The 17,929-nt window shown below is 40.4% G+C and overlaps 1 long non-coding RNA gene across 1 annotated transcript in view; it reads left to right on the forward strand.

Annotated features, from left to right (window-relative positions):
• The window catches only part of LOC136880581 (uncharacterized), a 64,781-nt gene that overhangs the window by 32,590 nt on the left and 14,262 nt on the right, over positions 1-17,929 (forward strand). The window contains exon 2 of the long non-coding RNA XR_010860950.2: positions 13,502-13,547. This is a non-coding gene — a long non-coding RNA (uncharacterized lncRNA). The remainder of the gene's footprint in view (positions 1-13,501; positions 13,548-17,929) is intronic.

Genomic DNA, 17,929 nt, shown 5'->3' on the forward strand with positions numbered 1-17,929 from the left:
TCTTGACTTGTTGAAGAGAAGGATCCTTACTTGTTTCAATGTACAAAGTAACTTTTGCGCCTAAGTATATTTCATCACTAGGCTTGAAATTAGAGGAATATGGATAATCACCATCTTTCAAGGGCGTTTTCTCTAGATAGTCCTTCATTTAGCTCTTTAGAATTGTTCTCAAGGTTCCCTCAACCTCACGATACATGGTATGAATTCGAGGTATTTCTTATTGCATTTTGGGATTTAAAGTGTAGAATTTAGGCAGAATAAAGGCCAGGAAAAGAAGAAAAGCGTGGTTGCACCATAATTTAATTTCTAAAAAATAGTGTCGCTTGCCAGAAGCCTGTCAATACCCATAGGATTGATAAAATACAGTTTCAGTGCATCATATTGTTCTAGAAGCCTACATACAACAATATGTAGAGACTATGGTGAAGTAATTTATGGGGCTTTACTTCCACAAAATTTTGGAATTATTTTAGTTCACCTACGCGTTTAGGACTACAATGGAAGTAGCTGTACACATCCTTGTAAGATATTCTATGGCCCTTGTTAATTTTAGGCATGCACATGACGCACATTATCCATCCACGACATGTTGCATCTTTTTCCCACTCTGCATTATAGGCCTGCTATACTTCAGTTTTTCTTAATTGATTTTGACACAAATGCCGAATCGGAACTCGAACTAGAATCCATATTTTTAAAATAGCTTGCCAGCTAACTGTTAGGAACTGTGGCATAGATTAACATCCAGCTAGAAGTGGTCTGATCTGAACGACAACTGACTGTGACTCACACACGTAACACTCAATATGCAGGTCGGGGATTTCCCTTCGAATGATGCAGTCAAGTGTGAGTTTTGAGTTCAGTAAGGAGAGAAAGATTACGTAATTCCAGCCTAAAATGAATGCGGAGAAGTACCTAACGAGTAGAGATGGGCGAAGTTGTTCTTTTTCCGGAACAGTTCCGGTTGTTCCGGTTCCGAAAAAATACAAAGTTCCGAATAACAGTTCCAAAATAACAGTAAAAGGTTTAGGCAGTGGAGAATTAGAAAACATTAACGAACCTCATAAATGCTCATTATAGAATTGGTTCCTCACTGTTAGTTTCATGCTTTACTCTCAATGTCTGTAGAGAACGCTGAAATATAGTTTTTATCACAAAAAGTGGGTATTAATAAAACCTGAGAAAGAAACACCTTAATTAAATTGAATTGAATTTAATTTTCAGGTGTGATTTGTTGTTAAATGTTTCATTTTTCAGGTATCTTACAGCCTAATAAATAAATTAGTTTCGACAGACGGAATAACAGTTATACACTGACTGACAGAGCAAATGCAACACCAAGAAGGAGTGGTTCGAAAGGGATGAAAGTTGGGAACAAAACAGAAACGGCACGGACGAATAATTGATGTTTATTTCAAACCGATATGCAGGTTACACAATGCGCACGGCATCGACTCAGTAGGATGTAGGACCACCGCGAGCGGCGATGCACGCAGAAACACGTCGAGGTACAGAGTCAATAAGAGTGCGGATGGTGTCCTGAGGGATGGTTCTCCATTATCTGTCAACCATTTGCCACAGTTGGTCGTCCGTACGAGGCTGGGGCAGAGTTTGCAAACGGCGTCCAATGAGATCCCACACGTGTTCGATTGGTGAGAGATCCGGAGAGTACGCTGGCCACGGAAGCATCTGTACACCTCGTAGAGCCTGTTGGGAGATGCGAGCAGTGTGTGGGCTGGCATTATCCTGCTGAAACAGAGCATTGGGCAGCCCCTGAAGGTACGGGAGTGCCACCGGCCGCAGCACATGCTGCACGTAGCGGTGGGCATTTAACGTGCCTTGAATACGCACTAGAGGTGACGTGGAATCATACGCAATAGCGCCCCAAACCATGATGCCGCGTTGTCTAGCGGTAGGGCGCTCCACAGTTACTGCCGGAGTTGACCTTTCTCCACGCCGACGCCACACTCGTCTGCGGTGACTATCACTGACAGAACAGAAGCGTGACTCATCGGAGAACACGACGTTCTGCCATTCCCTCATCCAAGTCGCTCTAGCCCGGCACCATGCCAGGCGTGCACGTCTATGCTGTGGAGTCAATGGTAGTCTTCTGAGCGGACGGCGGGAGTGCAGGCCTCCTTCAACCAATCGACGGGAAATTGTTCTGGTCGATATTGGAACAGCCAGGGTGTCTTGCACATGCTGAAGAATGGCGGTTGACGTGGCGTGCGGGGCTGCCACCGCTTGGCGGCGGATGCGCCGATCCTCGCGTGCTGACGTCACTCGGGCTGCGCCTGGACCCCTCGCACGTGCCACATGTCCCTGCGCCAACCATCTTCGCCACAGGCGCTGCACCGTGGACACATCCCTATGGGTATCGGCTGCGATTTGACGAAGCGACCAACCTGCCCTTCTCAGCCCGATCACCATACCCCTCGTAAAGTCGTCTGTCTGCTGGAAATGCCTCCGTTGACGGCGGCCTGGCATTCTTAGCTATACACGTGTCCTGTGGCGCACGACAACACGTTCTACAATGACTGTCGGCTGAGAAATCACGGTACGAAATGGGCCATTCGCCAACGCCGTGTCCCATTTATTGTTCGCTACGTGCGCAGCACAGCGGCGCATTTCACATCATGAGCATACCTCAGTGACGTCAGTCTACCCTACAATTGACATAAAGTTCTGACCACTCCTTCTTGGTGTTGCATTTGCTCTGTCAGTCAGTGTAGATTAACTAAGAAGACAGGTACCAGTAAAATATGAAATATTTAGGCCTTGTTCAATAACATTTGGTATATTGATATCGCCATGTTTTATATATCGGTATGTATAATAATCTAACACTTCTTATGAACAAATTAGAATGGATAGCACAACACAGACAGCCGTAAATCGCGCTAAAAGAATACTTTGACGATGCACGTGGGTTCACGCAGCAAGAATTCATACGAATAAAGATTAAAAATCAGTGCCATGCACACTTTCGCTGTCTGTCAAAATGCTGACTGAGATGCGCGCCTCTACGTCTTACAGTTTCATATTTTGTGGGTTCCTTCCCCTTCCATTGATGTTCCAGTGCAGTCAAGTTTCAAAGACCTTCGAAGCCAGTGCAGAGAAATAGCACTCACGTTCGCCCAGAGTCGGAACAATCAGCCAACCAGGATTCGGAACACTGTTCTTTCGGAACAGGGTGTTGCTAGACCAGTCCCGCCGAATGCAGGCGATATGGAACACTGTTCTTTCGGAACAGGGTGTTGCTAGACCAATCCAGCTGAGTGCAGGCGATACGGAACACTGTTCTTTCGGAACAGGGTGTTGCTAGACCAGTCCCGCCGAATGCAGGCGATATGGAACACTGTTCTTTCGGAACAGGGTGTTGCTAGACCAATCCAGCTGAGTGCAGGCGATACGGAACACTGTTCTTTCGGAACAGGGTGTTGCTAGACCAGTCCCGCCGAATGCAGGCGATATGGAACACTGTTCTTTCGGAACAGGGTCTTGCTAGACCAATCCCGCCGAGTGTACAGTACAGCCCCTTTCATAAAACATTTTTCACTAATATTATTAGTAAGAAACCAATAATATTAACTAATATTTTGAGTATTACGTTTCATAGAGTTATTAGGTAATAATATTAGTTAGGCCTATTAGTTTATGAGTAAACATTATTAGTAGATATTCCTAATAATATTTTTAAACAGTTTTAAGGACAATATGACTAATAAAAGTTATTCATATTATTGGGATTATTTCCATGAGTGTATTTCGACTCATAATCTACAGTGCTGGTAAAAAGTTTAAGGACACCTGTCAAAAGCAGATAATCATCTACAGGCCTTAAACATTGTGCTAACATACATTTTTGGCACTGGAGCTGAAAGTACACCAGAAATGCCACCCATTAATGAAAACCAAAGGTCTCTAGCTCCACCCATTCCCAATATAAGGTAGTTTTTGTAAGTTACGGCATGCTTAAAAAAAGTCATATATTTATAACAAAGTAAATAATAACTTGAAAACGGTTTGAGCCAGTTTTCTGAATTTTGTTATACAAGCAGGTGTACCAGGTAGAAATTAACCATTCATTACTAAAATTCATTTAAAATGTGCATTAAAATTTTAGGGGTTTTGAATGTTTGCTGAATTTTATGAAAAAGAGATAAAATATAGGAAGAAGAAAAATAATTTTGAATTTCCCTCCATATGATGGCTATGAAGCCAAAGACTTTCTAGCACACTGCAGTGACCCAAGGAGAGATGTTACAGTAGGAAGATGGCTACATGGCCATCATATGGAGGGAAATTCAAAATTATTTTTCTTCTTGCTACATTTTATCTCTTTTTCATAAAATTCAGCAAACATTCAACACTCCTAAAATTTTAATAAACATTTTAAAATGACTTTTAGTAATAACTGGTTGGTTTCTACCTGGTACACCTGCTTGTATAACAAAATTCAGAAAACTGGCTCAAACCGTTTTCAAGTTATTATTTATTTTGTTATAAATATATGGCTTTTTCTAAGCATGCCTTAACTTACAAAAACTACCTTAAATTGGGAATGGGTGGAGCTAGAGACCTCTGGTTTTCATTAATGGGTGGCATTTCTGCTGCACTTTCAGCTCCAGTGCCAAAAAATGTATGTTAGCACAATGTTTAAGGCCTGTAGATGATTATCTGCTTTTGACAGGTGTCCTTAAACCTTGTGCCAGCACTGTATATTATTAGTGAAACCAAAGCGAGTGGACCGAGCTCGATAGCTGCAGTCGCTTAAGTGCGGCCAGTATCCAATATTCGGGAGATAGTGGGTTCGAACCCCACTGTCGGCAACCCTGAAGATGGTTTTCCGTGGTTTCCCATTTTCACACCAAGCAAATGCTGGGGCTGTACCTTAATTAATGCCACGGCCGCTTCCTTCCCACTCCTAGCCCTTTCCTGTCCCATCGTCGCCATAAGACCTATCTGTGTCGGTGCGACGTAAAGCCAATAGCAAAAAAGAAAAGCAAAGTGAGTAGTATTTTAATATTTTGGCATAAAATTGTGAAGATCAGTGAACGGGTTGATTCTAATTCAAATAGTGATGAGGAGCTAATGTACTGGTGGGGAACAAACATATGAATACAATGAGAGATTTACGTCGGATTACAGACATCTGAATATGTGCTTGATAGGAGAATGCAAGGAATGAAGCACTAACCTCAAAACAGCAGCTTCAGATTGCACTGAACTGGTTAGGTAGTGGTACACAGTAGCATTCTGTTTCTGATATACATGGTATTTCATAAACGACAGTCTGCAGAGTTATGTCAGCGCCAGATGGCACCCTTCCTCATGATGTCTCATGTTGGTTAGCTGACTATGGCGAAGTGCTGCATTTGTCATATTCACTGAACTTGGCGGTATTCCTTTAGTTTGTGGAGTACTTGGTGGAACGCCAGAAATTGATGCACCAAGTGCGTATGAACCAGCATTTGCTGATTGGTATGGGAAACATTCCTTGAATGTAATGATCATATGTGGGCTAAATTTAGAATTATACAGTTGATAGCGTGGTTTGGCGACCACGGGGCTCATAGCTGAGTCCTGGCATTGCTCCCACTTACTTGTGCCACTTCTGTCTATCCTTTCCGACCTCCCTTGGTCAACTCTTGTTCTTTTCTGACCCCGATGGTATTAGGTTGCGAGGCCTAGGGAGTCTTTCTTTTTCACGCCCTTCGTGGCCCTTGTCTTCCGTTGGACGATACCTTCATTTTTCGAAGAATCGGATCCCTTCCATTTTGTATCTCTGATTGGTATCATATAGAGGATGGTTGGCTAGTTGTACTTCCTCTTAAAACAATAATCATCACCACCACCACCATTTAGAATTCTATTATGTAGTGAGAATTGGCCTGGTAGTGTTTACGATGTTAGGGCTCTAAGGCTAAGTGACTTGAACAATAAGATGACTGATGGTTTGAGACCTTTTTCTGGTGCAGTTCTGCTCGGAGACTCAGTCTACCCGTTTATGCTCCGCTTATACCACCGGTAAACCAAGATGTTGCTAGTCCATCTCAACAGAGATTTTTAAGAGCACGTAAAAAAAGAAAAAGCAAGGAGGGTTATAGAGTGTGCAATAGGCTGCAACCCAAAAACTTTCCTCAACGAACATTTCTTCTCTCACATTACTTTAAATCGTTTTACCGGTACCCATTCTCCTATGTATCGAAAGTCAGAACAACGAAAAATCAAGTGACCCTATTGAACATATGGATTAATATCCAGTTGTAGTCAAGCAGTAGCCTACTTCTGGGAACAAACACAAACCAAGAACATATGCAACAAAACCGATTCTAACCTCCAATTGGATCAGCTGACTAATTAATTAATATTATGAGTGAAGACATTTTTTAGTCATGTATACACCTTTATGAAACAGAATTTGGTTAACCAATAAATATTTTTATGAGTTCCAATGATATCAGTTAGTTTTATGAAACAGGGCGATACAGAACACTGTTCCTTCCGAACAGGATGATGCTAGACCAATCTCGCTGGAGTGCAGGCGACACGGAACACTGTTCTTTCGGAACAGGATGTTCCGCGTACTGTTCACTTAGAGACCAGTTCCGAGTTCGGAACAGTTCCAAAATAACTGTTGTGTTATTTTTTGCCCGGCTCTACAAACGAGTGATATTATCGACAACACGTCACGCAGTGAGGCGAGGAAAGAGCTTTTCAATACAAATATGCCATTAATAATTATTACTCATTTTCCTTAAAATTGGATTGGAAGAATTTTGGGAGTTTTTTTTCGGGTTTTCTGGTGTGTTGCAAAGAAATCGGAAGATCTTCTGAAATTTCGTGAGACATGGCAACACTGTCTCTAAGGATAATAATGTTCACCGATAAGTACTTCACAGGACACAAAACTTCACACCTCTACAACCAAGTGAAAAATCTGCTATAGGATTGCAAAATAACACTGAAAGTCAATCTTCAGCTCTTACTTTGTTCCGATTCTCATACCGTATTAAACAAAGACTAGACAAATCGAGGAAATATAAGATCAGAAAGAAAGTGAATAGGAAGCTGGCACCAAAATATCCACAATATTACTGGTATCATTGGAAGGCGCCGACTTCAGTGGTAAGAATAGGTACCTCTTGAACACCAAGGCAATACTTCAACAGAGAAATAAAATGAACGAGTCCACTGGGAAGGCCAAGGAGACGCTGGATTATAACTTTTAGATCGGAGGTCGAGAAACAGGTAATAAAGTGGGAGGGTATGGAGGAACAGAAAATAGATTTACGGTAACAGGACAGAATGGCGAGTGCTGTGAACTACTACCGGGAAAGTGGAGACGATGATGATGATGATGATGAATATTAGCTACTAGCATGTACCCGCGGCTTCGCCCGCGTTTATTAATTCAAGCGTTAGATATTTTAGCCTATACCGTTTATTAATTCAAGCGTTAGATAGTTTATACCGTTTATTAATTCAAGCGTTAGATAGTTTACATACCGTTTATTAATTCAAGCGTTAGATAGTTTATACCGTTTATTAATTCAAGCGTTAGATAGTTTACATACCGTTTATTAATTCAAGCGTTAGATAGTATATACCGTTTATTAATTCAAGCGTTAGATAGTTTATACCGTTTACTAATTCAAGCGTTAGATAGTTTACATACCGTTTATTAATTCAAGAGTTAGATAGTTTATACCGTTTATTAATTCAAGCGTTAGATAGTTTACATACCGTTTATTAATTCAAGCGTTAGATAGTTTATACCGTTTATTAATTCAAGCGTTAGATAGTTTACATACCGTTTATTAATTCAAGCGTTAGATAGTTTACATACCGTTTATTAATTCAAGCGTTAGATAGTTTACATACCGTTTATTTAAAAGCAAAATAAAAACATTATATTTATCAACACACATCGTTTTCTCATAAATTGCATGAATTACATGATTTCATTTTTAATGTTTAATTGTATTGTTACTTTCAATACTTAAGATAGCGGCTTGGTGCATGGTACAAATAATATTAAAATAATTTAAAGGACGAAATTATATTCAACTTTACAATCTGCTTTACGTCGCACCTACACTGATAGGTTTTATGGCGACAATGGGATAGGAAAGGCATTGGAATGGAAAGGAAGTTACCGTGGTCTTAATTAGGGTACAGCCCAAGCATTTTCCTGGTAAGGAAGTGGGAAACCACGGAAAATCATCTTCAGGGCTGCTGACAGTGGGGTTCGAAGCCATCATCTCCTGGATGTATACTCACAGTTGGACGGTCCTACCCGCACGGGAATTGCCGGACAAACTATATTAAGTGTCCTTTGGAGCTAAGATGTTCCGGCACCTCCCAGAGGCTTTTTTTTAGCAGTGTTTTTAAGGAGATTGCTCAATAAAAAGTTTCTGGAACATAGTCCGCACCGAAGGTTTAAAATAGTACCCTACACGTTTATTTAATCGTAACGTAACTATAATTAAGCGTAATTATAGAATATTACATACCACCCGTTGTTTATATTAAATCTTGTTGTTTTAGTGTTTTGATTATAAGAAATTATTTTTAAAAACCTGAATTTCAGAAAAGTATTTTGTAAAAAATGATTTATCATTGTAAGTTTTATCACAAGTTTCCAAATATCCAAACCTGTGACTTTTGTGTGTGTGTGTGGGGTGGGGGTGGCATGTAGTTGGAAAGGGGGGCAAATGTGTGGGTATGCGTTCCGGTACCTACGATTTTAGAAATTAAACACGGGTACAACCCACCTGCAGTTGACCATGGGAGAAGCACGGTTTCCGAAGATCGAGTTTTACAACTTTAAGCCTTGTTGATGCACATAGCGAAACAAAAAACAAAACAAAAAACGGAGAACTGGAGACGCCTAAATTGAAACGGTATATCCGAAGGGAAGATTTGAATCCGAGGAATGAATACTACTTCGCCCGCGGCATGTGCAGTCATGATGTTGGTTTCAATAATATTAGGCATCAGTTTCTTGACTGAGAGTCGTGTTCCATTGCAGAGGAAAGGACGATTCATATTCCTGAGAAGGATAATCGGTGCCACAATCATCCGTTCCAAGATGTTCGACGGTATTCCAGGTGACTCCAAGTTGTTCAAAAGCTCTGTCATGTAGATGGCAGCCACATGTGTATTACATGTGTAGATAGACTTGTAAAGGTGTAGAACACCAACTAATTCTTGTAAAAGTTCCTTGTTGATTACGTTGACAGGTTCATTTTTGGAGTAGGAAATGCTCTTAAACACAGCCATGCGTGGTCATTGAAATGACAGAAATTTCAGATCTCTGAGTTTGACTGGTCGTCGCACACAAACACTTCCGAATATCACGGACTGAACGAAAATGGCTTCCTATGGCATGGACTAAAAGAGGCATCTTCACTGATACATGTATTACTGTACTTCGTTTATTATTATTATCTATGTTATATACTGTATGTTCCCTTTAAATAAAATATGAGATTGAGTTAGTTGAAAGAAAATACGGTTCAACTTTTGTTGCTGGTATAGCGAAATCCTCGTATTACCTAAAATTTTAGGTGAATGAAATTAACTAACTAACTAAATAAATAAATACATTTAAATCCATTAATGAAAGAATTTCAGCACTTACCTTTAAATCAGTAAACTAAGTTTACACTATTGTAAATACACACGCACCAACAAATGAGGAAAATAGAACACAGAAAGAACAGACAGAAAATTTTTGGCAAGAACTATCAAACATATTAGATCAAATTCCATTCAAAAACACAATAATACTGCTTGAAGACTTTAATGCTAAAATCGGCAAATAACTTCATCATCGATCCATAGTAGGCAAATTCCCTGCACATAAAAGAACCAATGCAAATGGAGAAAGACTCCTTAGTATATGCAGAGAACATGACATAGTCCTAGAATCTACATTCTTAAAAAATCCCTAGGAAAAACCTACATGTGTATCCCCAAATTCAATCTGTGGGAAGAAATAACTTGACCATGTAGCTATAAGCAGGCAGTCGGCAACAGAGATACTCAATGTTAAAGTTGCTAAGAGCACAAGTTTAGATTCAGACCACTATCTATCTCTCATTCAATTCCAAATAAGGCCAATATACAGAAGAAAGAATCAATGTCAACCCAAACAGTTCGACATACTAAAATTAGGTAAAGAAAATGATTTCAAAACAATTTTAGAAAAGACAGCACCCTAAACGTGGGCACAACTTCAAAAATACATTGTACAGACAGCAGAAGAAACCATTATCCTTAGAAAAAAAAACGAAAACATGCCTGGTGGAAAGATGAATGTGACGAAGTAATCCTAAAAAGACAACGGGCTTGGAACAACTGGAATGTAAATAAAAATTATAAGAATTGGAACAACCTTAAAGTAACCGGAAATCTTGCATCAAAAGGCCTCAAAAAATCAAAATACAACATATGAGAGACCAACTAACATCAATGGAATCAAACTTCAAACAAAACAACGGAAGGGACTTTTACAAAACCTTCAAAAGTAATTTGAAGGAATACACCCCTCCAAGTTTACTTTTCACAGATCCAAAAACACAGAAAACTGCATATAATAACGCTGAGAATTGCAGAATACTTGAAGAATGACATAACTGCGATCCGCCTAAAGAGAAGTTTAATTCTGATACCATAATCCCAATAACACCGGACTCAAAGCCACCAACAGCAAAAGAAATAAAATCAATCATAAAAGAACTTAAAAATAACAAAGCACCCGGAAAAGACAATACAGTTGCCGAAGAATGGAAATACTCATGTGACAACATGACACTATGGTTAACAGAAATCATCAATGAAATTAGGAAATCAAACAGTTTACCATCAGAATGGACATCTGCATTAATACATCCACGACATAAAAAAGAGAAGAAAACAGATCCTAACAACTATAGGCGAATCTCCCTCCTGCTGGTGCCCTACAAGATTTTGTCCAAGGCACTTTTAAAAAGAGCAGAAGAAATACTCGACCCACAACTAGGAGAGTATCAGGCAGGATTCAGAAGGGGACGGTCATGTGCAAAACAAGTATTAAGCTTAAAGAATATACCAAACGTGGAAAATCAGGAACTTGAAATATGTAGTTACTTTTGTGTGTTTTGAGAAAGCCTACGACTCAATACACTAATTGACATTATAAAGGAATTAGGAGTTGATAATAAAATAACCGAAATAATTAAAGCAACATTAACAAACGCAATATCAAAAGTAGAATTTAGGGGCAGGGGGGGGGGGGAATCTTAAAACCTTTCAGGGTAAAGTCAGGTGTAAGAAGGAAGATGGTTTGTCGCCTCTACTTTTCAATTGTGCATTAGAGAAGGTAGTTCGAGAATGGAGGAAAGCAATTAATACTAAAGGTATTCAACTAGGAAGAAATCCAATTAAAATCAATATAGATTGTCTAGCTTTTGCGGATGACATGGCATTAATTACTGACTCACCTGAAAATGCTCAAGAACAACCAGAGAATTGCAGAAACAAGCATCAAAAGTTGGATTACAAATTTCATTTGAAGAAAACGAAGTTCGTGACGAACATGAGTGACGCCCCCCAACATTCATAACAATACAATATGTAAAACAAATTGCTTTAAATAACTTACCTAGGAGAATGGATAACGAGCACAAAAGAAAATACAGACACAGAAACCAGACTACATAAACTGGATAGGATGTTCAATACGACAAAAATTGTATGTAACAAAAATCCTTATCCAGGATCACAAAATTAAGACACTACCAAACAGTGGTCAGACCCGAAACTTTATATGGAGCAGAGACACTTAAACTAACTAGAACTGGAGATCTCGAAAAACTTGAGAAAGCTGAAAGAAGAATTTTGAGAAGAATACTAGGAGCTACAAGAAATAATAATGCAGAATACAGGTGAGGGCCAAACAGAAAGCTATATTTGAAAATTCGGCTTAGAGGTGCATTTGGACCCTCCTCCATCTACCTATGTTAAAAATTTCACATCTTTACTTGCCGTAGATTTTGGCTGGGCATCGCGTACACACAGACAAACACTTCATTTTATTTTGATATATACCAGTATATCGATAACTAGTGTAAAATATAATTTTCGATCTTGTATGTTTTATGCATTTTCTTAATAATAATAATAATAATAATAATAATAATAATAATAATAATAATAATAATAATAATAATAGAGATATTCCAGATAAAGATTATAGTATTTTTCACAAACTACAAATATCTGTGGAATTATGTGCTCCTTCTATAACCTGTGCCGGCCCCGTGGTGTAGGGGTAGCGTGCCTGCCTCTTACCCGGAGGCCGCGGGTTAGATTCCCGGCCAGGCCAGGGATTTTTACCTGGATCTGAGGGCTGGTTCGAGGTCCACTCAGCCTACGTGAATATAATTGAGGAGCTATCTGACGGTGAGATAGCGGCCCCGGTCTCGAGAGCCAAGAATAACGGCCGAGAGGATTCGTCGTGCTGACCACACGACACCTCGTAATCTGCAGGCTTTCGGGCTGAGCAGCGGTCGCTTGGTAGGCAAGGCCCTCCCAGGGCTGTTGTGCCATGGGGTTTGGTTTGGTTTGGTTCTATAACCTGTTCATAACTACAGTTATAGAAACGGCAATTTTCGACCCCTACATTTTACCGCACGGGAAATAATAGCAGACTTATTCACGAATTTAGATTTATACTGCAAGTCAATCAACGCCGAAGATGGCTGAAGTGAATATAGTGTTCAATCGGCATGGTTATCGAGTTAAATGACTATGATGGTCGTTGTTGTTTTATACAATTCAAAACAGCGTGATCATCAGTCCATACTGATCAGAAAAATGATTAAGATAATCATTGAAATGAAAAGGAAAAACACGTATAGAAATAATAGGAAGAAACGGAGCTGTGGAAGGAAGGTGGAAATAATACTCCCTTGACCTCGGATACGCTATCATTACCGAGCAGGGAGAAAATTAAATGCTGTGGTGTACAATGTCCTTAGCCCAAGCAGCTGATTAACAATGTCATTAGACTGCCTGTTAATTGAGATGTTGCTCTCTCTCGTCGGCTGCCACTCATCTCAGCTGGATGTCATTATGCTACCGCTGCAATTCTACAAGAACTAACTCGTAAATGACGGGTTCAACAACTAATTTTCTTATAAATGTGCAGTAATTCTAGAGGAGCGGGTTGGTAGGTCCCTAGCATTGCCAATGAACACATTTCTGTTCTACAAGTAGTACGAGGTAAGATTTATATTGTTTTCGTTTCGAAATAATATAATGTATGCTGAGGGTCCTATAGTAAAGTTTTACAGAAATTGGATGACTGTGTGGGAAAATGGTGCCTCATTAGGTATTATGCTGCATACTTCAATAAAAGCTTCTTCTTGAGCTGCAATCATCGAATATCACTTTTTTAAATCACCCTCATATGATTACATTAATTATGTATTATTTTTCCTTTCCACAGCCCTACATGATTATGATCGAGAATGAAGACAACAGAAATGATGAAGGTAAGTCTATAATGTTCACCGTGGAGGAAAGGGGGATGATAGCAACATTAATTATTAAAAGTAATTCGCCAAAAGAAGTCCACAAAGAACCCAACTTTTCACAAACAGGAACATTGTACAAGTTTAATGATTAACAGTCCACCGATGATCGCGGAAAATAATATAAGTTGAGAGTTTATTGCACTCATTAGCGCTAGCGAATAGTCGAGGTCATAATGCTTGTTCCTGTCCCAAGCAGGGGCGGCCGTACCTTATGTGCTGAGGTGCTGCAGCACATTGTATATTTCGAGATAAATTACTTTAATAAGGTTATCTAGTACAATCAAATACAGTGCATTGAAAAAGACGTCAGTCAAAGAACAGCGAATCATTTAACTCCCCTTACAACCAGGTACGAGTAAGTTGTCGTGCGTCCCACTCCGGAGGCTATGCGTGTACAGCTCAGCGAGAATTCGTAAGATTTTGCCAGAAAGCAGGAACTCTGTCTATTGCGCATGGGTGCCCAACTCTTCCGATATGCTGTGGAAAGAACAGCCAAGGCATCACTTGCCAGCGATTCTTCGTTCGACCGTAGAGAGGCAGCACTGATCACACTTGCATTTCGACCGAAATGAGAGCGTGGCAGGCGGCACCCTCTGGATTCAGTGGTAGTATTAAGAGGGAATCGCTTAAAACAAACGGGAAAACAAAATACTGTAGAGGAAGGCATCATCTGTTCCCACCAGACTTTTTAATACTCCCAACTTGCCTGTTTCATAGACTATACAAATTGTACTCTTTATGTTGTCAAAATAAGTACACGCTGTTTTGATTTTCTTTAATTACAAAATGCCTAGTACATAAATGTCACTATAGCGACATAACATGTATTTTGAATTACTGCGTTACTGGTTTTATTTCAATGCTTTTGGTAACATTGAGAAGTTCTGTTTTTGCGCGCTCACTCTAAGTGTTTCTGAGTTCGTCAATGTATTGTCCTTGCAGGTGTTATTTTGTGCTTAATTAGTTTTGTATGCGGAATGTGTATATGTTGTTGAAGTTATTTGAGTGTTAGTTCAGAATGGAAAACTCTGTGTAGAGCCTCTTGAAAAGCGCATTTTCATCCAGAACTCTGGAAGAAAAAATTAAGGTAAAGATGTTAGGTAGACCTACCCCAGATTTAGATAGAAAAGTGTATAAAAACGATTGGGTGTGCGGATGCGAGATTAGAAATGCCCTTTTCTGTTTTCCGTGTTTATGTTTTGGCAATAGTGATTCTTGGGGAACAGTGGGTGTTAAAGGTCTTGGGCATCTAAACGCTTTAATTAAGAAGCATAATGACAGTGAGAAACACATTAATAATTCTTCAAACTTAAGTGCTTTAGGAAGGATTAATATTGCAACATTTTTAAGCCGTGCTTATCACGATGGAAAAGAAAGGCACAATCAACAAGTGGAAAAGAACAGTTATGTGCTATCAAGAATTATAGACTGCATTAAGTTTTGCGGAGGGTTTGAATTAGCTTTAAGGGGACACGACGAAAGTGAAAGTTCCGACAATCCTGGGGTTTTCTTGGGCCTAGTAGATTTAATTTCTAGTATAGACAGTGCAGTAAAGGAGCGCATTGAATCATGCATTTTAAGTGAAATGAACAACGTGTTTAAAAGTACACCGCACAAAGTTATTGCGCAGACATACGACGGGGCATCAGTAATGAGTGGTGGTAAAGGTTAGGTGCAAGCAAAGATAAAAGCCTACTACCCCAACGCACATTACATCCACTGCTACGCACACCAGCTGAATCTGAAAATGGAACATGCTGCTTCGCGGTATCAGTCGGCTAGGGTGTTCTCCGCTCACCTTTCAACAATCCTTGTTTTCTTTTCAAGGTCGCCGCAACGGATGTCTGCTTTCAGCTCGAAGAATTCCAACAGGAGCAGCGACTAGATGGAATTTCAGGTCGCACACCGTAAATGTGGTGTACGAACAAAGTGATTCCATAAAGGAGTCTTTATTAATGTTGGAAAAAACCTCATCCTATAAAATTTGCCTTGAAGAAAACGGGCTTCGTCGCAGCTTAGAAGACGAGGAATTCATCTTTTGGCTATCATTTTTTTCATAAACTGATGCCACATGTGGACATTATGTACAACCAGTTGCAGTCAAGAACAGCTGATGCTGTAAAAATAAAATATGCTGTGTCACACTAGGGAATCGGTAGAAAACATTGCCAGTACTTCTGAAGGTACGTGTGCTTCAGAAAACAAGCGCGGAAAACTATCGTGTCGGCGTACTGATGCCAAGGAAGTGTGCGATAGGATAACACGTGAGGCCCGTGATCGCTACCAAACCTTGGATGACCTGGAAGCAGCAAGATGGTCAGAGTCCACCAACTTTGAACGTTTTTATAAAACGTTTCCGGATAAAGAACTTGATGTGACTGTCCAGGCCTATAGCATGGTGGAAAAGGAAAGGCTCAGAACAGAACTGTCGGTTCTGTATTGTAGGCCAGATTTTAAGAATATTGGCAGGGCAGTTCCACTTCTGCAGTTCATAATTTCTACTAATCGGCAAGGCACATTCTGCCAAATAACTAAGCTTCCGAAGATATTAGTAACAACACCAATGACTACTTCAGAGCCTGAGAGATGTTTCTCATCACTGAAGAGGATCAAGGCCTTCCTTCGGAACATCGTGTTGCAAGAAAGACTAAGTGCCCTCGCAATGCTCTCCATGTCCAATGAATATCTGGAGTCTATTTCCATTTTGAAGACCAGGAGTTCTGGTCCCTTTTATGACAAAACATTTTCTCAAGACTATTTGCAGGAAGCTAAAAAGGCCACAACTATGACTTCAAAGTCGAACTAACATGTGATTTGCAGTGTGTGTTATATTATTTCCTGCCTGTGTTGCGACAAACAAGTGATATTGTGTAAATCCTTTTTCAATTATCGCATATCTGTTTAATTTATCAAGTAAGTCCTGTTATGTATTCTCCAAACCAATATTCACCACGCCTGCTACTATTCAACATGGATTTCTTCTTGATTGTTATGTTTATCTACAAATCACTGGCCTATGATGTAAGTAGATATGATTTCATTGAAGTGTCCTGTTTAAAGCATGAATTATTGTATTTTGTAGCCCAGAAGTATTATTATTTTCGTCAAACCGGGGTAACTTAAGTCGAAAATCGTTAGATTTTGTGTCGCGCGAGAGATTTACTGATGGCCCTTCTCAAAAGTTGGCAGGTATGCTGGAATGCAGCTCTACGATGATGTCCTAGTAGTATTCGTAGGTTGCGCTTGTGTCTGTTCCAGAGCGCCTTCATTTGAAGGTCCCTGGCGTTCATCCATAAGGCGCGAACCCGGTTTTTCAACTTAATGACTTGGTGAATCTCGTCGGGCAACGAGGTAGCCTTAAGATATCTGGTAGAAGGTCTCACGGTGGAAGTTTCAGCTGCATTCCTTATGGCCGTCGTAATTGCTTCTGCTTGGAGGTCGATATCCTCGGCTGAGCGAATGTTAGGATTGCCAGTGATAGCCTCGCTCAGCGTACTGCGATCGCGTTCCCAGTGCGCTGGTGTAGCGGGGTAGTATCAGGTTCGTGCTGAGGGGCGGCGTCAAGTGTGAGAAGGACGGGTTTTATGGTCGGAATCTAAAAAGTCTTGAGTGATGAAACATGGGAATAGATTAAGGTTACGTGAGAGAGAAATATCGAGGTATTCAGGAAGAATGTTAGGGTTGGGAGTAGTATCTGGGTTCATCGGTGGAGTAAGCTAATACGTTGTTATCGCAGTACGTGGCGAGAATACGGCCTCGTTGCGTGATAAGGCGGCTCTTTCATCTGGTATTTTTACACTTTAAATCTCCCGCGAGGATTACTCTTGGTTTGACTCGTAGTATGGAGTCAAACTCGTCCGCGTTAAGCTCAGCGTGAGGGGGTAAGTAGCACGAATCAACAGCTAAAGGTCCTCGACTGGTCTCTACCTCCACTATAGTGGGGTCTAGGTGTGTAAGGCTTCCTGGGGTTGGTAAGCGAGTGTGTGTTTAGTGTATTTTTAATGAAAATTCACGTATCTCCGCTGGATCGATCTCCGGGGCGGTCGTTTCTGTACAGTTTTGTAGGTGTACATTTAGATGAGGTTTGAGTTGAGTTTCCACAACTAAGATCAGGTCTGCATGGTGTGTGCGGGCTCGCTCACCAAGTTCAGTTACTGTTGAGGTCGTGCTTAGGGCCTAGTTCCCATCACTGGTCCATTCGAGAGCTGCACTTACTAATATTTCCATCAGTCCGCCTTGGAGGAGGCTGTACGGAGACGATGCAGCAGGGGCAGTACTTCCCTAAGTTTGGGGTCCCGTAGGAAGTTTAAACAGGTCAGCAGTAGGGGAGGGGGTTGTGG

The sequence above is a fragment of the Anabrus simplex genome, chromosome 1 (genome assembly GCF_040414725.1).
Source record: "Anabrus simplex isolate iqAnaSimp1 chromosome 1, ASM4041472v1, whole genome shotgun sequence".
Lineage (NCBI taxonomy): Eukaryota > Metazoa > Arthropoda > Insecta > Orthoptera > Tettigoniidae > Anabrus > Anabrus simplex.